Source organism: Staurois parvus, unplaced genomic scaffold (genome assembly GCF_062004578.1).
Source record: "Staurois parvus isolate SC_StPar_1 unplaced genomic scaffold, SC_StPar_1.0 ptg000544l, whole genome shotgun sequence".
In the NCBI taxonomy this organism is placed as follows: domain Eukaryota; kingdom Metazoa; phylum Chordata; class Amphibia; order Anura; family Ranidae; genus Staurois; species Staurois parvus.
In genome coordinates this window covers 3,613,257-3,638,738 of record NW_028318340.1, presented here as the reverse complement: position 1 = coordinate 3,638,738, position 25,482 = coordinate 3,613,257, and the positions used below count along the sequence as shown (strand labels likewise).

The 25,482-nt window shown below is 42.8% G+C and overlaps 1 protein-coding gene across 2 annotated transcripts in view; it reads right to left on the bottom strand.

Moving 5' to 3' along the window:
• Positions 1 to 25,482, bottom strand: part of SMAD9 (SMAD family member 9) — a 77,556-nt gene that overhangs the window by 39,441 nt on the left and 12,633 nt on the right. Inside the window, exon 2 of one of the 2 annotated variants that reach the window (XM_089690847.1) lies at positions 17,787 to 18,045. The exons of the other annotated variant lie outside the window; for it this stretch is intronic. The gene's annotated coding sequence lies outside the window, so the exon portion shown is untranslated. The remainder of the gene's footprint in view (positions 1 to 17,786; positions 18,046 to 25,482) is intronic. 2 annotated transcript variants of the gene reach the window in all.

Below are 25,482 nucleotides of genomic sequence, written 5' to 3'. Positions count from 1 at the left end.
CTGCTGATTTTGAATGTTTGCCCACTAACAAAGAAATGATCAGTCTAAAAATCGAATGGTAGGTGTATTGTAACACTGAGAGACAGAACAGCAACACAAAATTCAAAAGAAATGCATGTCTAACAAATTATGCACTGATTTGCATGTTCATGAGGGAAATAAGTATTCGATCTCCTTCACAAAACATGACTTAGTACTTGGTGGCAAATCCCTTGTTGGCAATCACAGAGGTCAGACGTTTCCTGTAGTTGGCCACCAGGTGTGCACAGATCTCAGGAGGGATTTTGGCCCACTCCTCCTGGCAGATCCTCTCCAAGTCATTAAGGTTTTGTGGCTGATGTTTGGCAACTCGAACTTTCAGCTCCCTCCACAGATTTTCAATCGGATTTAGGTCTGGAGACTGGCTAGGCCACTCCAGGACCTTAATGTGCTTCTTCTTGAGCCACTCCTTTGTTGCCTTGGCCGTGTGTTTTGGGTCATTGTCATGCTGGAACACCCATCCACGACCCATTTTTAATGCCCTGGCTGAGGGAAGAAGGTTCTCACCCAAGATTTGACGGTACATTGCCCCGTCCATCGTCCCTTTGATGCGATGCAGTTGTCCTGTCCCCTTAGCAGAAAAACACCCCCAAAGCAGAATATTTCCACCACCATGTTTGACAGTTAGGATGGTGTTCTTGGGTCATAGGCAGCATTCCTCTTCCTCCAAACACAATGAGTTGAGCTGATACCAAAGAGCTCGATTTTGGTCTCATCTGACCACAACACTTTCAACCAGTCCTCCTCTGCATCATTCAGAGGTTCAGTGGCAAACTTCAGACGGGCCTGGACATGTGCTTTCTTGAGCAGAGGGACCTTGCGGGCACTGCATGATTTCTGTCCTTGTTGGCGTAGTGTGTTACCAATTGTTTTCTTGGTGACTGTGGTCCCAGCTGCCTGGAGATCATTGAGAAGACCCTCACGTGTAGTTCTGGGATGATTCCTCATTGTTCTCATGATCATTGACACTCTACGAGGTGAGATCTTGCATGGTGCACCAGACCTAGGGAGACTGACAGTTGTTTTGTGTTTCTTCTATTTGAGAATGATTGCACCAACTGTTGTCACCTTCTCACCAAGATGCTTGGTGATAGTTTTGCAGCCCAGTCCAGCCTTGTGTAGGTCTACAATCTTGTCCCCGACATCCTGGGACAGCTCTTTGGTCTTTGCCATGGCGGAGAGTTTGGAATCTGATTGTTTGATTGCTCCTGTGGACAGGTGTCTTTTATACAGGTAACATGAGCTCAAAAATGAGATTAGCAGCACTCCCTTTAAGAGACTGCTTCTAATATCAGCTTGTTACCTGTATGAAAGACACCTGGTAGCCAGAAATCCTGCTGAATGATAGGGGATCAAATACTTATTTCCCTCATCAACATGCAAATCAGTGCATAACTTGTTAGACATGCATTTCTTTTGAATTTTTTGTTGCTATTCTGTCTCTCAGTGTTACAATACACCTACCATTCGATTTTTAGACTGATCATTTCTTTGTGAGTGGGCAAACATTCAAAATCAGCAGGGGAGCAAATACTTATTTCCTTCACTGTAGATCAGGGGTGTCAAACTGGCGGCCCTCCAGCTGTTGCCAAACTACAAGTCCTATGAGGCATTGCAAGGCTGACAGTTCAAGTATGAATGTTTTTTCTTAGTTTTTGTTATAAAATTTTGTAAATAAGTGATTTTTCTCCTTCACTGGTGTACGCTAATGAGGCTGCACTGATGGGCACTGATAGGCTGCACTGATGGACACTGATAGGTGGCACTGATGGGCACTGATGAGGAGGCACTGGTAGGTGGCCCTGATGGGCATTGACAGGCATCACTGATGGGCACTGAAAGGCAGCATTGATAGGCAGCACTGATAGGCGGCAATGACTGGCACTAATAGGTGGCACTGACTGGCACTGATAGGCGGCACTGACTGGCACCGATAGGCGGCACTGACTGGCACTGTTAGGCGGCACTGACAGGCACTGAAAGGGAGCACTGATAGGCACTGATAGGCAGCACTGATGCGCACTGATAGGCAGCACTGACTAGCACTGGTAGGTGGCACTGATTGGCATTGATAGGTGGCACTGAAAGGCAGCTCAGATGGGCACTGATATGTGGCATTGATGTGCACTGGTAGGCACTGATATGTGGCACTGATGGGCACTGGCACGAGGCACTGATGAGCACTGACACAAGGCACTGATGGACACTGACAGGTGGCACTGCTGGGGCTACACTGATCATCAGGGCACACTGATCATCAGTGCCCTGATGATCAGTGTACATGTCCCCTCCGCGGAAAGCTGATTACCGGCTCTCCTCTCCTCTCCTCTGTCAGCGTGACAGCTCGAGAGGAGAGAAATGCCGATAACCGTCATTTCCCTGTTTACATGTGATTAGCTGTGATTGGACACAGCTGATCACATGACCGAGCCGACATCTTCGGCTCTTTCCGTGATCGGTGATCCGCTGTGTCCGAGGGACACAGCGCACCGCCGATCACCGCGCTGCGCGCTCCCTGAGACGCGCATGCGCAGTGAGAATGGGACGACATCATATGACGTCCTCCCAGAATGAGAGAACCACCTTGCGCCCGTCATATTACGATATGGCGGACGGGAGGCGGTTAAATAATATGATTTATCCAAATAATTTTTGCTGCTAAATCTTCAGTTATTCAAGTACACGCAAGATCCCTCTGTTTAATGTTTAATGGGAGAAGGGGGGCCCTTGTTATTTTAAAGAACTGTAATTAATTTAAAGGGTTTACATTATTTTCTTCAATTCTCTTTTTAAGATGTCATCACCATAATCATCATCTATCCAAAAAATCACATCATGTCCCTGGGTAGCTTTACTGTGATCTGCCATATTAGGCTGAGGAGAGAATACTGCAATGCTTTGCTATGGAAATACTGAATAGGAAGTTAGCTGAACACAATATTGGCCTTCCCTCCATTAATTTCATTTTGAATATTCAGCTCAACTATCCTACTAAAAATTCTAAACAGGTGACTTTAAATCCTATGAATAAATACAATGTAGGTTATAGAACAGGGGTCTCCAAACTTTCTACCATTTTATTGTCCTTTAGACCTTGAGGGGGCAGAGTGTGGCCAGCGAGAAGAAAAAAATGCACCGTGTCAGTGGGAGTAAACAATGTGTCAGGCTTGGTAATCAGTGGGGGTAAAAAGAAAATTACATAGGACTTGTGGTCCGTAGGAGGAATAGTGCTCCTTTATTGGTATTGTTGGTACTGGTGGGAGGAATACTGCTCCATTGCTGGTGTCATTGAGAGGACTAATACCCAACTACTGGTGCTAGTAGGAGAAATAGCGCCCCACTGATGGTGTCATCAGGAGGAATAATGCCCCTACGATTGGTGTCATTGGGAGGACTAGTACCTCATTGTTGGTGCCATTAGGAGGAAAAGTGCTCCATCACTGGTGTCATTGGGAAGACTAGTGCCCCATTGTTGGTGTCAGTGAAAGGAATGGTGCCTCATCATTGGTGTCAGTAGAAGGAAAAGTGCCTTGTTTCGGTAAAACAGTGCTCCAAGGGCCGGTTAAAGGCAAGCAAAGGGCCACATCAGGCCCCCAGGCCACAGTTTGGAAACCACTGTTATAATAGAAACTGTACCTTGTAGTATTTTAAAACAAATGCATAAATCTCTGATTGCCTCCCAAATCCACAAAGAATCTGCAGAATGCCAGCAACCACTGTTTGCTCATCACCCCTCTCCACCCACAACCAGCCACATGAACCATGCCGGCATTAATGGCAGCTCATCAAGCTTTATCTGTTTAGCCTTGTGAAAAGAGAAGATGTGACAGCAGATCAGTGAGCATCACTGTATATATTGCACAAATGTTTTTCTTTATAGAGGGCTTGGAGAAAGAACACTGATCCCTTTTGAGTCAAATTAAATTACTAGCCGGTGACATCAGCGTAAACTAGAACACCATTCTTGTCAATGGGAGCCCAGCCAAGATTGTCAATTAAAGACAGAGCCCTAGTACGCACACTATGTCATATCAGTACTGACCTTTTTAATGCCAAGTCTTTCTGCTCAGTGCTATTTTGTCAGTATCCAGTATTGCTAAATAGGCACAAAACAGGGATGAACACAAGACATGTATTCCATGAGATACGTCCCTTGCCCCAAAACTGTCAATTTTCTTTTGTAAACTGTTTATTTGATGAAAGCAGAAAAAAAAATAGTAATACAATCCAAATATATAGAGAGGTAACAAGAGGAAGAACAGGAGAATTGTCAGCATAAATATAACAGGTGATACAGGTGAAATAAAGCTGCACACCATATGTCAGGTAATACATTGTCATATAACACATCATAGACCACATACGCCTACACCAGTAACCAGTATCAAGACAAAACAAAGAAAAAAGAAAAGTATCACACCACAAATTTTAAGGAAATAAACCTTAACGATGTCCATATACAGAATCAGTTAAAGAAAAAAAAAACAGGAAAAAAGAAAAGCAGCGTTCCCCAGGATCAGGGCTGATCTCTCATCTGTACAGGTTTATGTAGCTGAGATGAGGAGCAGAGAACATGGTTGCCTCTTCTGATCACAGAACACAACCATTCTATCACAAACAGACGTCTTATGAAAGTGAGATCTGAAGATCTTGCTGACTGTTAGTGTGAAATATATCTGTCCCAGATTCTCCAGCTCAGATGTAGAGAATCTGGGAGAGAAGCTGGTGCGATTAGATTAAGAAGACTTCCTCCAAGTGGCTCAAAAGTAATAATTAAATTTTTTTTTTATATATATATACATATGTACTATTATATTATATATATACAGTTGTGTTCAAAATAATAGCAGCGTGTTGAAAAAAAGTGAATAAAGCTAAACATTCTATTCCAAATCAAAACATGAAGAAAAATATATCAAATTTGTGCTGTTCCTCTAAAAAAATTGAAGAAAAGTGAATATTAGACTGTTCAAAAAAATAGCAGTGTTTGTATTCTTCTTTACAAACTCAAACATTCACTATATAAACTGATAAATGCAGAGGACTCAGTTAAGATAAAGCCCTGATGAAGTCACGTGATATTGTGACGTAACGCGTCGGCGTAAGCGCGGTGACGTATTTCCGGCGTGGCGGCCATCTTGGTACACCTGTTATTCAGCTGTACACCCAACAAACACAGATATATCCTCATCTGAGAGCATGAGGGTCTCATGTGGACTGGCTGCTATGTAAGTGGAATTTTTTACCAACAAGTTTTATGTTCCTATGTTCCTATGGTATAATAAATATGCTACACTATGGGAGGATTCCTCTTTTTGTTCTGAGAGATTGATATTTCATCTATACCTGGAGAAGAGTTTAAGTGGGAATATTGAATTCTGAAAAGCGTTTCTGGAGTGCTGTGGTGCCTGGAGGATCTGTGAGAGGGATCCATTATTGCTCTTTGATCCGCAAGGGTCGAAGTGATGAGGTGAGAGGCTAATCCAGAAGGTGGTTGGATTCACAAGTTCTATCTACACTCAGATACCTGCACGATTTGTTTCACCTGTGGTCACTTTATAATATTATTGGAAACACCGTTTACATTTTTTCACCTTTAACATTTATATATTGGACTTTTTTTGCGCTTAATAAGTAAATATTATTTCACTTCACATTTGCACGTGTGATGTAACTATATGTATGTGTAATTTATGCACATGCGTATAGATTTAAGTTTTTGTTTTTTCATCTTTTGGGTGTTTGATTTGATGATTTTTGTTATTATCAAGCACTTATATATTTATTTCCATATTATTGTCACTATATTAGATTTGTGTCATTGGATTCCACATTCACTTTAATTTGAATGTAGCGCAGCATTTATATGGTTTATATTCAGTTAAGATAAAATCTCTCAGTTTAATAAATATACACCATAGATGCATAAATGATGTGAAAAATTCTCTGCAGCAACATTTTAGAGTCAACTCTGTTATAGCGTAAATATACTCACCTCCGATCCAGCGCAGCACTGTCCTGGAGCTCCCCACCTGACCACTGATATCTTTGGGCGGCCGGCTTACGGGTCCCAACTGCCGACTGCCCGCTGTCATTGGCCAGGCGGGGATGATGGCATTGCCGAACTTGTACAGTGAGCTGCGCCTGTGCGGCTCACTGTACACCCCTACCTACACAGGCTGGTAGGTAGCTTTAATGCAGAAGAGACAAAGCATGTCTCTTGTGCATTAAAAATCCTGACTGTCCACCAATTTTTAATTTTATGCCTAAAGTTCCACTATACAAGTACAAATCCAGAATAATCAGAGCAAAACACAAACACAAACACAAACTTCCAACGCGAGTTCCAAACAGTAAGTTCCACTGCGATCAAGTGGTAGGAGAAGAATAGGTAAACACATTATTATTATACAAAATTTATATAGCGCCAACAGTTTTATAACTGTTATTATTGAAAAACAGCTAAATATGTCAACACAGTGTCAGAGAAGTTCAAAATATAAGCATTTTCCTCCATGGATTTCTAGCCTACCAATCACTAGAACCAATGGGCTTAGACATGGAGTAGCCAGCCAATGGAGAATGGAATTTAAAGTGAAACTTCACTCTCTCAATTAACATGGACTATTAATCCTTATGCCACTAGCATTAGTAAATAGATAGGAAAGTATAACTTATTTACTTGTTTTAAACAGTTTTTTACATTTCTTCAGTTACTTCCTGGTTTCCATGCCTAGGCAAATGATGTCATACATGAGACAAGACAGTAACAATACAATACACGAGGGTTCGAGGGCCCTGCTCTTTTTCGAGCTTACAATCTAGGAGGGAGGGGAAGGTGGTACAGGAGGAAATGGCTGTGGGGGATGGAGTGGTAGGAAGAGTGGAGGAGGTTAGTTGTTAGGTGGGGTCAGGAGTTAGGTGAGGTTGGGGTAGGCTTCCCTGAAGAGGAGGGTTTTCAGGGTGCGCCTAAAGGTGAGGAGGGTAGGTGGCAGTCTGATGGATTGGGGTAGGGAGTTCCAGAGGATAAGGGAAGTCCTACAGAAGTCCTGCAATCGGGCGTGGGAGGAGGAGACCAGGGAGCTAGAGAGTAGGAGGTCCTGTGAGGAGCGGAGGGCACGGGTAGGGTAGTATTTGGGTATCAGGTCAGTTATGTAGTTTGGGGCGGCGTTGTGAATGGCTTTGTAGGTCAGAGTTAGCAGTTTGAATTTGATGCGTTGGGCAATCGGGAGCCAATGAAGGGATTGGCAGAGGGGATGTGGCAGATATATGAATCATCTGCCCTTATTCAAGATGGCCACTGTCAGAAATGCCAGGGGGTGTTTTTCTAAATTATTTCTCAGCAAAATAAAGCAAGGAGGTATGGAATGATGGGGGACTTTGCTTTGAATATTAAAAATGAATTAAATAGCATTTTTAGATTGTGGTGCTTAGATGCAGTGCAGCTCCACTTTAAGTACGTAGATTTCCAGTTCACAGTAATATTCCATTGTGTAGCTACACAAATAGTATGGATTATTTTTTTAAGTGATATGGGATATCTGGTATTGGAGCAAATACATAGGCATTAATAGCATCACTGACTAGCCTGCCAATGTAGAGGATATTTCAGAGATCCTTTGTGCAAAACTATCAATTTTGCTATGGCTGGTGATATCCTTGTATGTGAACACTACACCTTTTTCTGCAGCACTGCCATTCAGAATGGTGATATAGCAATCTCCTCAATAGACAGTTTTCATTGTTAGCCCTTGTCAGGGGTTTGTCCCATGAAATTAATGGTGCGTATAAATCATTTTACAGTGTAAGTAAACCCTAAGAATGAACTTGTGTTAGGCCTCATGTACACTAGCACCTTGGCCTGTGTGCATCAAATCCCATAGTTTTTCAGTGTCAGGGAGCCACAGCTGCAGCATCCAATGACATATGCCATGCTTGGAAGTGGCTAGAAGCTGTACTGAGTGGCACTCACATTTGGTGTCATATGCCTTCAGGGACATATGCTCAAAATGCAGAATTCCTCAGGTCCAGCCACATCCACCCACTGCGTATTTCAGCATGTCATAGATCTCGATAGTTTGTTGAAAGCTGGGCTATACACTGCAACTTGGCCTCTGAGACACCCAAAAACAGATTTCTCTCACATGGCCCAAAACGCTAGTGTGCAGGAAGCCTAACTTACATAGTAAATCTGGTTGAAAAAGCCTATCCAGTTCAACCAACAGAGAAAAGAAAGACACACCCAAATAGAAAACTTCCTTATACACAATCCTCTTCCCACAGTTGTTCCAGAGGACGGCATGATTCAATTTGCTCCAGCGGGGGGAAAAAATCCTTCCTGATCCCCTGAAAGGCAATCAGATATTCCCTGGATCAACTTTACCTATAAATATCAGTACCAAGTTATATTGTGTACATTTAGGAAAGAATCCAGGCCTCTTTTAAAACAATCTACTGAACTGGCCAAAACCAGCTCTGGAGGAGGTCTATTCCACATCTCTTACTGTGAAGAAGCCTCTCTGGTTTTGGAGATCAAATCTCTTTTCCTCCAGACGTAAAGAGTGCCCCCTTGTCCTCTGTGATGACCTCAGGGTGAATAGCTCTACACCGAGTTCACTATATGAACCACTGATGTATGTATACATGTTGGTCATATCCCCCCTTATCTCCTCTTCTCAAGAGAGAATACATTCAGTTCCTCTATGCTCCTCCATGCCTCTTATCAGTTTGGTTGCCCTTCTCTGTACTTTCTCCAGTTGCGTACGTCCCGACGTCGCAAGAAACGGAACCTGGAAGACGGATGCCGGCATCGGCCGGAGGAGATGGCCGGGGACTCTGCAGGGGGAACATTGCACGAGCGCAGGACAAGGTAAGTGATACCGGGATCCTGGAGCAATGCCGCAGGGTAATCCGAGTGTAGCTCGGGGTTACCGCTTCTGGTACTGAAAGTTAACCCCGAGCTACACTCGGGAATACCGCCAGGGGGGTTTAATTGTTTTTACATAATAAAGCAGAAGATAGGACTCCTGCTATTAATTGGGCAGTCCACAAAGCCTCTGTTAGAGGTCTCTTTATCCAACTGTCCTCCAGAATTAAAACATCTTGCGAAGAGTTGATCTCTGCCAAATCTAAAGAATATGAGGCCTTAGTCACCCAAAATATAACTGCCCCAAACTCTGACCTGTTGTTTAAAGTAGAGCAAGCTTGGTTAGAACGTAACCTCTGTCTCTCCACAAAAGCAGAAAAACAACTACATTGGATGAATCATAAATTCTTCACATGGCGGCACAGACAGGGTTCCCTATTAGCACATAAACTTACCCTTAAACATATTCACTTGGCGCTTCCCAAACAAGGATTGTAAACGCAATTTTTTTTATTAAAATAACAAACATGTCTATACTTACTTGCTCTGTGCAGTGGTTTTGCACAGAGTAGCTCAGTTCCTCTTCTTCTCAGGTCCCCCCCCCCCCCCCGCCGGTGCTCCTGGCCCTTCCCTTCTGCCAAGTGCCCCCATAGCAAGCAGCTTGCTATGGGGGCATGTCCACTCACACACAGCTACAGTTCGGCCCCACTCTCTCCTCCTTGGCTAACTGGCTGTGATTGACAGTAGTGGGAGACTAGCTGAGACTCGTGTGCACAAAGCTGGATCGAGAAGGGGCTCAGGTAAGTATCAGGGGGGCTGGGGGATCTGCTGCACACAGAAGGTTTTATACCTTCATGCATAGAGAAAAAACCTCGAGCCTTACAACCAATCTACGGTAAAAAATGTTTAGGCTTTAGAACCACTTTAAATGTTTTATCGTGACAAAATTCCATATTCTTACCTACTATATGCTATGACACCAACAGCCCGTGTTTCTATTGGTTGTATCTGCTGTGCCCACTCCCTCGTATCTATAACATTATCAATAAAAACCTATTGTAAAATGTATTGTGCTTTACTATCCATACAGAATGTTACACCACATTCTAACCTAAATCTAGACAGTTTACAATATCTGCCAAATATTTCTACGCTTATGTCACAAGGAATGTGATTGGACAAATAATAGCAATGCACAAAATGTTGCAAAACCTGTTTGACTTCCGCAGGAGCTGTGGATTGAATTATTTTTACCTTTAATGTTTTCTGCACATTTGGCAGAAATTTCCTCAAAAATTTAAGGTGCCAGAAATCAATACACGCACTATGGCGTATGGTGAAGTGCAAATATACGCACTATAAACATATGGTGAAGTATAGATGTGATAAGAACATCCCCAGTTGGCGTTTCCAGGTGCATAAGTGATTAGTCTCTGATTAGTGTAGATCCGTGATGGTGAAAGATAAAATAAATGGCCGTAGATTGCACTCACCAGAGAGCGCAAATGAATGCGCATTTGAATATTAAGGACCAACTCCTGGTCATCAGCATCAGGTTACTTAAAACATCAGGTCATCTGGTGGGCATCAGGGGGCAGACAGCACACCATCAGGGAGTATTCGACACCGAGGATGGATTAGCCACAGGGGACTCACACTAGTAACTTCAGTCAGGTCACAATGGGTATCCTTGTGGAAAAGACTCACCAGAAGTGAGCTCCTTGCTGCAGTGCTTTTCCTACCGATTTCTTTCACATGTGTGGTTTGTCTGTGCTCACCTATACTTCACCATATGTTTATAGTGCGTATATTTGCACTTCACCATACGCCATAGTGCGTGTATTGATTTCTGGCACCTTAAATGTTTGTGGATATTATATCTTGTCATCTATGTCACTATAATAGATAGGGTCATTGAACTTGGTCACTTTCATATTTTTAAACTTTTGCGGATATTATAGCTTGTCATCTTATATTATCTATTTATGTCACTATAACAGATAAGGTCATTGAACTTGGTCACTTTCATATTTTTTAATTTTGTTATATTGGTATCATATAATTTACAATTTACGATTTTATGTGTTTTATCATACTTTTAGCACTGCATGAGTTTTATTTTATTATTAATGAGAGGGTTTGAGGTTTTTACCTTTTCATGCTAGCTGCTCCTTTTTATATGTTTATCCAGCGCTCGTTGTATCTGATTGGAAGTGCCGCATCATTGCTGCCAGTGGACAGACTAGTGCCCCATCATTGGTGTCATTGGGAAGACTATTGCCCCATTGTTGGTGTCAGTAGAAAGAATAATGCCCCATCATTGGTGTCAGTGGGCAGAATAGTGCTCCGTCATTGATGTCAGTGGGCGGAATAGTACTTCATCATTGGTGCCAATGGGTGGAATGGTGCCCCATTGTGTGTGTCAGTGAGCAGAATAGTGCCCCATTGTCGGTGTCAGTGGGGAGGTATTATGCCCCACCATTGGTGTCAGTGAAAGGAATGGTGCTTCATCCTTGGTATCAGTGGAAGGAAAAGTGCCTTGTTTCAGGGACAGAAACAGTGCTCCAAGGTCCGGTTAAAGGCAAGCAAAGGGCCGCATCTAGCCCCTGGGCTACAGTCTGGAGACCACTGTTATAGACCATCCACACTATCATAAAATATATACAGACTGGAAAGATCTTTGGACCGTTCCTACAGATATAGATGAGTTTAGTAAAATAGTTGTTTCATGGGATGGGACCCAGTGAAGAGTGAATGATAAATCAAAGCAAATCCTGTTGTGACTGCAACATGTCTGCATTATGGGAAGATGTCTTCTACATAAGATTTAGGCTTTTTGCACACGGTACTGATATTTGAGCATCTGCTTTTTTTTTAACGGAATTTCAGGCATTTGTTTTGTGCATATTTATACATGTATTTGCCCACATATACGCGTTTGCGCTCAATATATTCTTAGTGAAAATTAATATTTCTGCTCATATGAGTGTATTTTCACACATTTGCACGTATTCGCACGCACACGGCGTAAATTACTGACAAAAAAATGCAGATTTTCCTACTTTTTTTTTAATGAGTAATACGCAGCATTTGTTTATGTGCCTGTGTGCAAAAGCACATTGTAAGTAAAGGGCAACAGTTTGCCTCCGTAAAAAAAAGTGCTGTACTGAGCTTTTTCATGATGCGGTGTGCAAGAGGCCCTATATGTTCACTGCCATTCTGAAAATGCTAAATGACTGGCTATAACAGTGGGACTAAACTCTCCTATCCACTAAGGACAGTTTTGGCCATCTTGGTCTCTATTTAGATCTGCAGGTGCCATTGTGCTGCATATGTGATCACCTATCACACCAGCATACCATAAAGCAATATTAACCCAAAAGCAAACATTTATTATATTGTAGTTGTAGTGGCTGTATTAGTTTTCTTTTTTTTTTAGTCCTTCCTTCTTCTATTTTCATCTAGAATCTCTGCTGTCTTTCAGAAGCACAAACTCTCCAGCAGAATGTATCAGTTTACATGGATGATACCGTTCATTTACCACCGGCAGGGGTGATTAAAATGATCAGCTTTTATCTATTCATGGAAAACCTTTATCCCAAATGGAAAAACCGCTGTAACTGATTATAAAGTGTGAGCTGGAGTTTGGCTTCAATTTGTTATTGTATTCAAATCTGCTAATATATCTAACACTCCCATCCCCCCAGACTGACAATGCTACTCTCTGCTGTGCCCTGGATCATTCCTCCAAAGTGGTGTCTTACTAATACAGGAGGTGTGTTACTGGCCAGATCACCAGGTGAAAACTGAGGAAAAGAGGCTGAAACAAATAAAACTAGCCACCACATCTAGTGATTGGTAGACTGCAATATATTACATTTTACTTTTGGGTTTAATACCACTTTAAATGTAGTATACACAACACTTGTGCTAGTACGCTGAATGCAAATGAAATGACTGCAGAAAACACTTGTTAGTTCAGTGAAAGTTATATTAAACCGCCATTTTTTTTAAAGTGAATAAATCAACTGCTGAACATGCTTAACCCCTTCATGCCTAAGGGTAAAACAAATCTTAATGCCTAAGCACAATTTTGCAACATTGACATGTGTTAGTAGAACCGTACATATCATCAGGACTACTTTGTACATCCAGGTGAATTATACCGCGTTTTTTTTTTCAGGACAAATTGGGCTTTCATTTGGTGGTAAATGGTAATGGATATCTAATGATTTTTTTTTTCATTATCAAAGGAAAACTGGCCCAAAATAGTTAAAAAAAGTAACTTTTTTTAATTTAGTTGTGTGTTTCTTGTTACTACCATAACCTACCACCAAAGAACAACCTAAAATACATTTTCTAGCTCTTGACGATTGCGATACCATATATGTGTATGTTATTTGTTGTTTGTACCCGTAGTACAGCCCAGAAACAATAGTGCGCATTTTGTTTTTTGTTTACCTAAAACACACTAACACTAACTGACACTAATACCAATTTAAAAAAAAAAAAAAAAACCTGACCTTTGCCCCTGACCTTTTGACCTTGACCTTTGATCCTGACCTTGCCCCAAACACTTACCCTGGCACTGAACTAGATCAAACGTTGATCTAGGTATTTTTGCTTTATTTTTTATTTTATTTTTTAATATTTATTTATCCTTTTTTTTTAACAAACATTTTTTCCCCTCTATGCCAGCAGTTAGAGAGATATTATTGTTATTATTATTATACAGGATTTATATAGCGCCAACAGTTTGCTCAGCGCTTTGCAATAAAACGGGAGACAATACAGCAACAATACAGTTCAATACAAGAGGGATAGGAGGGCCCTGCTCCTTGGAGCTTACAATCTAGGAGATGTAATGTATCTCTCTCCTCCATTCATAGAGAGAAAAAAAAAACAAGGGTGTTGGGCTGTACAGTGGCTGATCACTGTGATAGCCAATCAGAGGCTATCACAGCAATCATGTGACCCGAAATCGGGAGTCCCAGGTCCCGATCGTTAGTACAGTACATACTAACACATTATGACCTAAACCGCCTGGGGGAACATTTTTTTTTTTTTGTTTAAACAATCTAGGACTTTACTACTGCTTTAACCTGGTGCTATGACCGCTGCCCCAGGTTTCCTGTTTAAGGGTGGCTCTTTTCTTTCACTGCATCCTAATGAGCCACCTGCAGGACTAGAGTTGTGTCTCCCTATGCTATGTGCATCAACAGAAACACACAGCCCCTGAGACTAGAATGGAAAGGTTCTCCCCTACTCCTCCATCCTTTCCCTTTCTCCAAGCCAACAGTCTGACTGGAGAGTGCACTGTCCAATGTTTACTCTTTCCTGTGAGGACCAAAAATTTAGGGAAGCAATACTGAGAGAGCAGAAGCCAGCGGCATTGAAAGTTGTAAATAACAAGTGCTGGTGTAAAGATTTTAACAAATAGTTTATGGGGGAATGTTTATTTCACTGTGCTCTTTGTTATGAGCTAAAAAAAAAACTTTCAGTCCCGGTTCACATGCGAATGCTGCTTTGAAATCGCACTACTTCCCTGCAAATTAAAGGAATCCCTCGGTACCCCCTTGGTCAGCAGAACTAGTTTCTATTAGAAGATAACTGTTACTCTATTATTGTTCTGAAATCAAAAATGTGGGTCTTTCTTTTAATTTCACTTTCAATAATAATGATAAACAGGACAAAAATAGAGGATGAATCTCCGGAGACACAGACAGCAAGAAAAACCTGGACTGGGCTCCTCCGTGTACGGACTCATCGCACCGAACAGCAGCATGTCCAAGCCGCTCCCCTGAGAGCCAGTCATGTTTGCAGAACCAGCCATATTCTTTGTGAGGAGACCCCATGGGAGCAGGCTGTATCCATTGAGTGGGGATCCCCCATGAGTGATAACACCGCCAGGGAATGAGGATCAATCTGACCTGACCTGACCGGACCTATTTGGATGACATCTGGATGACCAGAGGCTTACTACTATTTATGCGCATTGAATTGCGTATCTGGTGAGTGCGCAATCTCATTATTTATCACCAAGATCCACGGTCCATATCACTGGACACCCTGAGATCATCTGAAATCTCATCAGCACTTCTTCTCTCTGGACTTTTAACAGAGTCAACACCCTTTAGCTCCTTTGACCACCATCTAGTGGCCTCTGTATTTGCACCTTGTCACTTCATATATGCATTTTTGTCATTGTTGAGTTTAGTAGCGCTGCACCCCCTCTTTGTATATGAGCAAGAAAAACCTGACAAGGGTTCTAATCCATCTCCCTTCTATCCAAAATTAAAAAGAAAATGTTTTGTCTTTAGTTATACTTTAAAGAGGAGTTCCAGGTTCACCAAAAAAGATTAAAATACAGTGGCTGCTGACTTTTAATATAAGGACACTTACCTGTCCAGGGATCCAGCACCGTCAACATGCGGGCTAGTTCTTCATTAGCCTCCAGGTTTCGGTTGCGGCATCTTCAGTAAGGGAAACCGGAAGTGAAGCCTTATAGCTGCACAGTCGGTTTACTACTGCACATATGCGAGTCGTGCCGCGCCATGTGATTGGTCCGTAGTCTTCTGGGACCTGTGAAGCGTCCCAGACGACTCCGGGAGGAAGAAGGGGGGCATAACTTCAAAGTGGGTGTGGGTACCTGTCAAAAACAGGTACCCGCTCCTCCACAAAAAGTGCCAACTGTGTCAGTGGAGGGGGAGATGGTGCAAACAAGCAGAGATTCCCCTTTTGGGTGGAGCTCCACTTCAAGCAGGGGAAGGTCCAGCTAAAATTGCTGAATTTGTGAACCATACCATATGGAGGAAACACACCTCCCTAGAGGAGCACCTAAAACCCTAACACACTGAATGTGAAGAATATCTTATGGCCACCCATTTGATTCTACAAATTTCTTTATGGATTACTTATTTTTTTTCTTCATAAAAAGTATAAAAACCGTGAACCCTAAAGCTAGCCGTATACGAATCGAATAATCTTCTTTACATCTAAGCAACAATTATATAGTATAAGGTTCCATGTACACTGCAGCTGATAAACTCACGTTTAGGAGCTTTTCTGCGTTTTTTTCAGCAGCCCCTGAACTCTCCCTAATGTTTTCCTATGTGTCCATGTACACTCTGTCGTTTACAGGCAGTTGAGTTTACAGTCGTTTTTTTGAACACACCAAACGTTGCGTTCAGAAGTAGATTTTATCAGCGTTTCAAACGCCAAACGCTTGTAAACGCGTGTAAACGCGGCTACCATGTTTATAAGCATTTGGAAAATATTTTTAACTTTTCCATTTCCAGATGCTGTCTAGAGCCTTTTTTCATCATGAACAATGCAGGCAAAGCGTTTTCCCGGTACTCAAATGGACCTGGTACACCACACTTTGAGGTTTTGCATGAAAGAAAATATGTTAGACACTGCTGCAATAATTTCTACACAGAAATGAGCTGGAACACATCCAAACACCACAAAAAAAGACAGCTAATCTCAACACATACTGCTCTCTCTGCTTCTGCTCTCTCTATTTCTCTCAAAATGTCTGAAATAGTTAATTTTTTACTGTTTTTCAGTGCATTCTGAGCATTTTGGAAGGTCTCCTGAGGTTATCTTTAAAAAACGCTTCTAAACGCAAGAGCTCATAAACGAGCATAAACGCGGTATGCAAACGTGGCTAAACAGACGTTTTTAACCTGCGTTTTCCAGCAATCAGTTTCCATCGTTCAAAAGTGTCCCGTGTACATGGAACTTAAGGGCTCCTTCACACTTGACATATTTCTAACTCTTGCGAAATGCCCCTATAGTGTTTGACATTCGTTAGGCACTCATTTGGGAAGCGCTTTTAACGTTCCTCAAACGCTCTTCAAACGCCCTATGCGCGGTTTTGAGGCACTTGATAAAACTGCACCACAGATGCCTACAATGAAGTTAAATGGTATTATCGCTCCGCTAACGCCTCACAAACGCCCCACAAAAGCCTGCCAGGCTTTGAGGAGCGACACCATAGACATGAATGGAAGGCTTCAACTCCTCCTGACTCAACATGAGACGTCAGTTTTGCCGCGACGCAACATGATGCTAACGCTTGTGCTGCCATGTGCAGGATTTTCATAGGCATTTGAGAAGTGTTAAAAACGCTTCATAAATGTCTGTCTGACGCCTGCTGACAAAGCTAGTGTGAACGTAGCCTTAGAGCCTACAGCAAAAAAAAAAATTGAATGGAATGTTTAGGTAGGGCATCTACTTCAAAGCTTTGGTAGATCTAAAGAAAACTGAACAAAGATTGCAACTTCAGATTGCTAACTGGATGGCCAGCTTCAGCCAAGTGCAAATGGGGGAAATCACATTGAAGATGTTATTGTACCACTAGCCCCTCCCTCTGAGATTGTAAGCTCCCAGGATCAGGCCCTCCTATCCCTCTTGTATTGAACTGTAGTGTTGCTGTATTGTCTCCCTTTATATTGTAAAGCGCTGAGCAAACTGTTGGCGCTATATAAATCCTGTATAGATAGTGGAGCGAGCGCTAATATTGATACCGGTAATGAACAGCTGAACACACTAAAGGGTACACCAAGAAAGCCCTCAAATGAATCAATACAAAAATAATGAATAATGAATATCGTCTCCCAAACGCATGTGTATGATTGATGCATTTTGTGACGCAAATAATACTGAGAAATATTACTTAGAAAATGAGAATATAAAATTCAAATAATGCAAATATCTATGAGAAACATATAGTCATGACAAGTACAAAGATATAAAATGTCCAAAATTGTATAAACTTCTTAAAGCTGATGATATCTTCAAAAAACCTCTATATAGTCCCAGAATACTAATTCCATTTGGATGAATATATATATAAACATATAGAATGCGCACTCACCGGAAGCGCTAATGAAAAGCGTGTTGTATCATAAGCTCCTGGACGTGCCCTGGTCCCTCAGGTATAATCAGGTGTGTAGCCGGGGATTGGGTGATCTTCCCAGTGATGCTGAGAGTTGATAACCAGTGCCAATAATCAAACTTTTCCGGGGTGCTGGGATATTTCACTGAAGATGGTACATTCACTGAAGATGGTACTCCTTGCTGTTCTTGTTTCCTTCACATGTGTGTTTGTCTGTGCTCACCTGTCTCTATAAATCCTGTATAACAATAATAATAATTAATATTTCAATGACATAAAATGTTGTTGAAAAATGTATAGTTTTTTTTGAAAATATGCCTTTTTCCTGTGTCCAGAATTTAGCCACACCCTATAAACAGCAGCCATAAGCTGGAACACAGCTTAGTTTGGAGAAATGCAGAAGAAAAAGTATATACTACCTGTATAATTAGGCCGTAAAATGTTATGTTTGCTCCCGGTTAAGATGACCAATTTACATACAGACATCTTATCTTTAATCTGGTATGGAAAAGTGAGCATTTAGTGACAAGTTGTAGTGTGAGTGATAATGATGTACACAGAAAAGAATGCTCGCTATGTTCTATTTTCTGTTTGGAAACAAATCTGTGCAGCAGACTGTGCGAATACGTCATGTTCTGCTGACTGATCGAGGGCAGGTTCATTGAAGACAAAATAAGTCGCTTTAAATGCTATAGGATTATGTGTTTGCACAGACATGGCAAAATGCAACACTTGCTGGAAAAGGCTCTTAGGTATGACTGAGCTATTCTAGCTGGTTGCAGCTGGCAGGGGGAAGAATATGCCGAAACGGGTTCATTTCACTAAAATAAAACATAATGTTCCGTACCACATTCTGTAGGCTAAGGTTGGTCAGATGTGCATGAGATTGCTATACTATAGTATTTGTGGAGTTTTTATTTTGGGCTCATGCACACTAGGCATCAAAATGGCTGCATTTACAAGAGTTTGATGTTTTTTTCTGCCTCTAACTACCCCTCTATGTTAGCCAACAGTGACGGAAAAAGGTATTTGATCCCCTGCAGATTTTGAATGTTTGCCCACTCACAAAGAAATGATCAGTCTAAAAATCGAATGGTAGGTGTATTGTAACACTGAGAGACAGAATAGCAACAAAAAATTCAAAAGAAATGCATGTCTAACAAATTATGCACTGATTTGCATGTTCATGAGGGAAATAAGTCCCGTATTTTTCGCTCCATAAGACGCACTTTTTTCCCCCAAAAAAAGAGGGGAAAATGTTAGTGCGTCTTATGGAGCGAATATGGAGCGGCCGGTCCAGTATTTCCACCGCCGCCGTGTCAAAATACCGGGCCAGCCGCTCAGCTCTGCAGAGGGACCTTACCTGTTCCTCTATCCAGCGGCATGCTGTCTTCCCGGCTTCTGTAATGTGCGTGACAGCTGGGTCCCAAGTGCGCATGCGCAAGAAGCTGTGCTCTTTGTGAATGGTAAGGCGGTACCTGGGACACATGACAGATCCCAGAAGCCGCCGGACCAATCACAAAGCGCAGCGCTTCTCGCTCATGCGCACTGGGCATCCGGCTGTCCGCCGAGCGCCCACACTACAGAAGCCGGGTAGACAGCGCGCGCCTGGATAGAGGAACAGGTAAGATCAAAGAACAACTCCGCGGAAGTAAGAGCGGGTACCAGTCAAATTCGGGTACCCGCTCCCCCCCCCTCCCCAAAGGTCAGCAGTCATCTCCTGTACTGTCCGCAGTCTCTGGTCATCTCCTGTACTGTGTCCGCAGTCTCTGGTCATCTCCTGTACTGTGTCCGCTGTCTCTGGTCATTCCCTGTACTGTCTGCAGTCTCTGGTCATCTCCTGTACTATGTCCGCAGTCTCTGGTCATCTCCTGTACTGTGTCCGCAGTCTCTGGTCATCTCCTGTACTGTGTCCGCAGTCTCTGGTCATCCCCTGTACTGTGTCCGCAGTCTCTGGTCATCTCCTGTACTGTGTCCGCAGTCTCTGGTCATCTCCTGTACTGTGTCCGCAGTCTCTGGTCATCCCCTGTACTATGTCCGCAGTCTCTGGTCATCTCCTGTACTATGTCCGCAGTCTCTGGTCATCTCCTGTACTATGTCCGCAGTCTCTGGTCATCTCCTGTACTATGTCCGCAGTCTCTGGTCATCTCCTGTACTATGTCCGCAGTCTCTGGTCATCTCCTGTACTATGTCCGCAGTCTCTGGTCATCTCCTGTACTATGTCCGCAGTCTCTGGTCATCTCCTGTGCTATGTCTGCAGTCTCTGGTCATCCCTGTAGTATGTCCGCAGTCTCTGTTCATCTCCTGTGCTGTGTCCGCAGTCTCTGGTCATCTCCTGTGCTGTGTCCGCAGTCTCTGTTCATCTCCTGTGCTGTGTCCGCAGTCTCTGTTCATCTCCTGTGCTGTGTCCGCAGTCTCTGTTCATCTCCTGTACTATGTCCGCAGTCTCTGGTCATCTCCTGTACTATGTCCGCAGTCTCTGGTCATCTCCTGTACTATGTCCGCAGTCTCTGGTCATCTCCTGTACTATGTCCGCAGTCTCTGGTCATCTCCTGTGCTATGTCTGCAGTCTCTGGTCATCCCTGTAGTATGTCCGCAGTCTCTGTTCATCTCCTGTGCTGTGTCCGCAGTCTCTGGTCATCTCCTGTGCTGTGTCCGCAGTCTCTGTTCATCTCCTGTGCTGTGTCCGCAGTCTCTGTTCATCTCCTGTGCTGTGTCCGCAGTCTCTGTTCATCTCCTGTGCTGTGTCCGCAGTCTCTGTTCATCTCCTGTGCTGTGTCCGCAGTCTCTGGTCATCTCCTGTGCTGTGTCCGCAGTCTCTGTTCATCTCCTCTACTATGTCCGCAGTCTCTGGTCATCTCCTGTACTATGTCTGCAGTCCATTAGTTCAGAATTTTTTTTTTCCTGTTTTCTGCCTCTAAAACCTAGGTGCGTCTTATGGTCAGGTGCGTCTTATGGAGCGAAAAATACGGTATATGGTCCCCTATCATTCAGCAGGATTTCTGGCTACCAGGTGTCTGTCACACTGTTTAATTTACATTGTTCCTTCTTCTGTATGCGGATGATGACTGTAATTATTTTAATTAAAAAAACCCATCTAAGTATCTTTTTCCTAATCAATATACAGCTGTCATAATGGCTGGATAAAGAAATAAATGATCCTTTTTAGTAAAATGATAGAATCACTCCTGGAGGGAAAATACAGATGAATGTTATCAGGTTGATCTTTAAAGCTAAAAAGCTTCATCACTCAGGCACTGCTTTGTCATCAAGTAAAAGCCAAATATACGACTAACTGCCATCACCAATACAAAATGTTCACCAGAGCTCAACTCAACCTATATGTCAAATGACAGTTTTTGAGGGAAAGGTTGTATGGAGCGATCTCATCTGAAATCAGTCATTTGTATATCGTTAGCCAGCCTCCTAGCATTTCAAAGGGGAACTCCAGCCAAAATCTTTTTTTTAACGATCTGGATAAAATAGGAGAAGAGCAGAAACCTCGGTCAGGTTTGTATTAAAAATATGTACACCCAACATTTCATTTTTCTGATATGTGCCTGCTGTACCACGTACCTGTATAAAAAAGTTTCCTGTTCTTTTTGTATTGCTTTCTTTGTGTGACATCCCTGGTGTTCCTGCCAGTCCCTCTGCTTTCCTATTAAAAACTGACCACATTAGACATGAGAGCACAGCGTGGTCAGTTCTCTAGCTATGCTGGGAACCCATCCTGCTCTCTTCCAATGACTTCCAGACTTATCCTGAAACCCCCCCCCCTCCTCACAGCCACTCACTGGGCAGATTAGTGAACTGCTGTTTCTCCTTCCCCAACTCCCTGAGGACAAAGGGTATGTGCCCACTTGTAAAAATAAAAGAGGAAAATAGTGTTTATAATTTTGTTTATATCAATACACAAATATTTTGTCTTGCATTTCTATTTTAAACTGAATGGATTGTTTTACAAGATGTGGGTTTAAATATACTTTAATGTTCGTGTTCCCTTTAGGTGATCCTGTCCAAGTGAAAACATAATGAGGCTATTCCTCTGCTAAGAGGAACATGAGTAAAGGAGAAAATTCCCAATATGGACAGCTGTCTTGCTGACAGCTTTAAAATAAATGTGGCATTTTTCACTTTCTGAACATTGCCTATCACATTATGTGCCTTTTTGCACTCCTGCTGGCTCCTGCAGTTGGAGTGGGACTGCGGGGAAGCATGGTGGGGATCAGAGTGCGGCTTCTTACATAGCGAGGCCAGTAAACAGAGCTCAAGCTGTCAGAGGACTTTGGATTTAAATGAACAGACCATCTAGCAGCACAAGGGACACTTTGCATTAAAATGTATGTAAGTAATGTGCCTTTTGCTGATTTTTTTAAAAAATGTAATGTACATAAACTTTAAATCCATATTTAGCTATCATTAGAAGATATCCAATAAAACCGAAGAGAAGACAAATAGCACACAATTGTGATTGCATCCTACAGCAACTGATCAGAATCTTGTTTAACCACTTGCCTACAGGGCACTTATACCCCCTTCCTGCCCAAGCCAATTTCCAGCTTTCAGCGCTGTCACACTTTGAATGACAATTGCGCGGTCATGCAACACTGTACCCATATGAAATTTTTATCATTTTTTTGTGACAGATAGAGCTTTATTTTGGTGCTATTTAGTCAACTCTGTTTTTTTAAATTTTTTCTTAAACAAACCAAAAACCACTGAAATTTAAAAAAAAAAAGTTTTTTCTTAGTTTTTGTTATAAAATTTTGTAAATAAGTGATTTTTCTCCTTCACTGATGTTCGCTAATGAGGCTGCAGTGATGGACACTAATAGGTGGCACTGATGGGCACTAATGAGGAGGCACTGGTAGGTGGCACTGATGGGCATTGACAGGCTTCACTGATTGGCACTGAACGGCAGCACTGATACATGGCACTGATAGGCAGCACTGATATGCGGCACTGACTGGCACTGATAGGCGGCACTGACTGCCACTGGTAGGCAGCACTGACAGGTACTGATAGGCGGCACTGATGTGTACTGATAGGGGGCACTGCCTGGCACTGATAGGTGGCACTGATTGGCATTGATAGGTGGCACTGACAGACACTGATGGGTGACACTGAAAGGCAGCTCAGATGGGCACTGATATGTGGCATTGATGTGCACTGGTAGCACTGATATGTGGCATTGATGTGGCACTGGCACGAGGCACTAATGAGGAGCACTGACACAAGGCACTGATGGACACTGACAGGTGGCACTGCTGGGGCTACACTGATCATCAGGGCACACTGATCATCAGTGCCCTGATGATCAGTGTAGATGTCCCCTCCAAGGAAAGCCAATTACCGGCTCTACTCTCCAAGGGACACAGCGCACCACCGATCGCCGTGCTGCGTGCTTCCTGAGCCGCGCATGCATGGTGAGAATGGGAGGATGTCATATGACGTCCTCCCAGATTGAGAGAACCACCTTGCATCTGTCATATTACTATATGGCGGGCGGGAGATGGTTAATGGTTCCCCAAAATAAATGTTGAAATCTGATTGGATTCTACAACACTAATTCTCTGCTCATTTTCAGTTCTGATTTTAATGGATGTAGGTTTAAAAGTGTATCTACAGCCCAACGGTTTTTTGTTTTGATACTTAATTAAGTAGATATATGCCTTCTTATAAGCCTGGTTGATGTCGCCCCCGCACGGGCAAAACATGACTTGTTATGACCACTTAAAAGCCCAATATAAACATAGATACGGAAAAGTGTATCTATAGCCCAAGCTTTTCGTCTGTTATAGATAGAGTAGAGATGGTTAGGAATGGGGGTTGCAAACAGGTCAATCGAGATCTACCCATCGATTGTAGCCATGTTGGGGAATGAGGGCTTTTGGAAGAACTTACCTGGTCTTTCTAAGGTTGAGAAGCACTGACCTGACGTTTATCCTGGAGAGGGGCTTCAATAATGTTTTCTGACTGGATATAAGATGGAAGGACTGTTTAGTCATGCCATGCCCTCACACTATATAATGTTACATACTTATTGGTACATTTCAAGGTGTACCAATACAATAAAACCAGAAAGTGGCTTCTACAATATTAATAATACCAGTACCTAACATACTGATTGATAGCAAATTTTGAAATATTTATTAGTTTCTTGCTTGTCCCCGGTTCTCGTGCTACTGCTGCACTGACAATGTGTGCTTTCATGTGGATCTATGTGCATACATCCACTCCATCGCTCACCAACACATTGGCTGAGAAATGTTTGCAGTAGATTGGTAACTGTAGTTGTTCTTTGCAGAGTGTGCCTAGCATTCTTCGCTGAACTAGCTACTACTGATTTTTACCACTTGGGTCTGACAACGAATTGAAGTCTGCCTGTTAAGACCTTACTATGCTCCAGGCTCTGACTGTCCCTTCTCCTATTTTATACTGGTTCCCAGATTGAATTTGTTTCTAGATATGACCCCCGGCTCATTTAAGGACTCTTCTTTGCCTAATACTCCTAGCACCAAATCTGACTGTCTGGTAATGATCACCCAGGAAACATACCTTGTCTGACTCTTGTACTATATCTACTGGTACACTATATTGCCAAAAGTATTGGGACACCCCCAAATCATTGAATTCAGGTGTTCCAATCACCTCCATGGCCACAGGTGTATAAAATCAAGTACCTAGGCATGCAGACTACTTCTACAAACATTTGTGAAAGAATGAGTAACTCTCGGGAGCTCAGTGAATTCAAGCGTGGTGCCGTGATAGGTTGCCACCTGTGCAATAAGTCCATCTGTGAAATTTCCTTGCTGTTAGTCAACTGTTAGTGGTATTATAACAAACTAGGAGCAACTGGGAACAACAGCAACTCATGAAAAATGACAGTGAGGTCAGTGCATGCTGAAGCGCACAGTGCGCAGAAGTCACCAACAGTCTGCAGAGTCAATCGCTAAAGACCTTCAAACTTTGTGTGGCCTTCAGATTAGCACAACAACTGTGCATAGAGAGCTTCATAGAATGGGTTTCCATGGCCGAGCAGCTACATCCAAGCCTTACATCACCAAGTGCAATGGAAAGTGTTGGGATGCAGTGGTGTAAAGCAGCCCACCACTGGACTCTAGAGCAGTGGAGACATGTTCTCTGGAGTGACCAATCACGTTTCTCTGTCTGGCAATCCAATGGACATGTCTGGGTTTGGCAGCTGCCAGGAGAACGGTACTTGCCTTACTGCATTGTGCCAATATGTGAAGTTTGGTAGAGGGGGGATTATGGTGTGGGGTTGTTTTTCAAGGGTTGGGCTTAGCCCCGTAGTTCCACTGAAGGGAACTCTTAAGGTGTCAACATACCAAGACATTTTGAACAATTTCATGCTCCCAACTTTGTGAGAACAGTTTGCAGATGACCCCTTCCTTTTCCAACATGACTGCGCACCAGTGCACAAAGCAAGGTCCATAAAGACATGGATGAGCGAGTTTGGGATGGAGAAACTTGACTGGCCTGACCTCAACACTTTTGGGATGAATTAGAGTGAAGTCTGTGAGCCAGGCCTTCTGGTCCGACATCAGTGCCTGACCTCACAAATGCACTTCCTAGATGAATGGTCAAACATTCCCATAGACACGCTCCTAAACCTTGCAGACAGCCTTCCCAGAAGAGTTGAAGCTGTTATAGC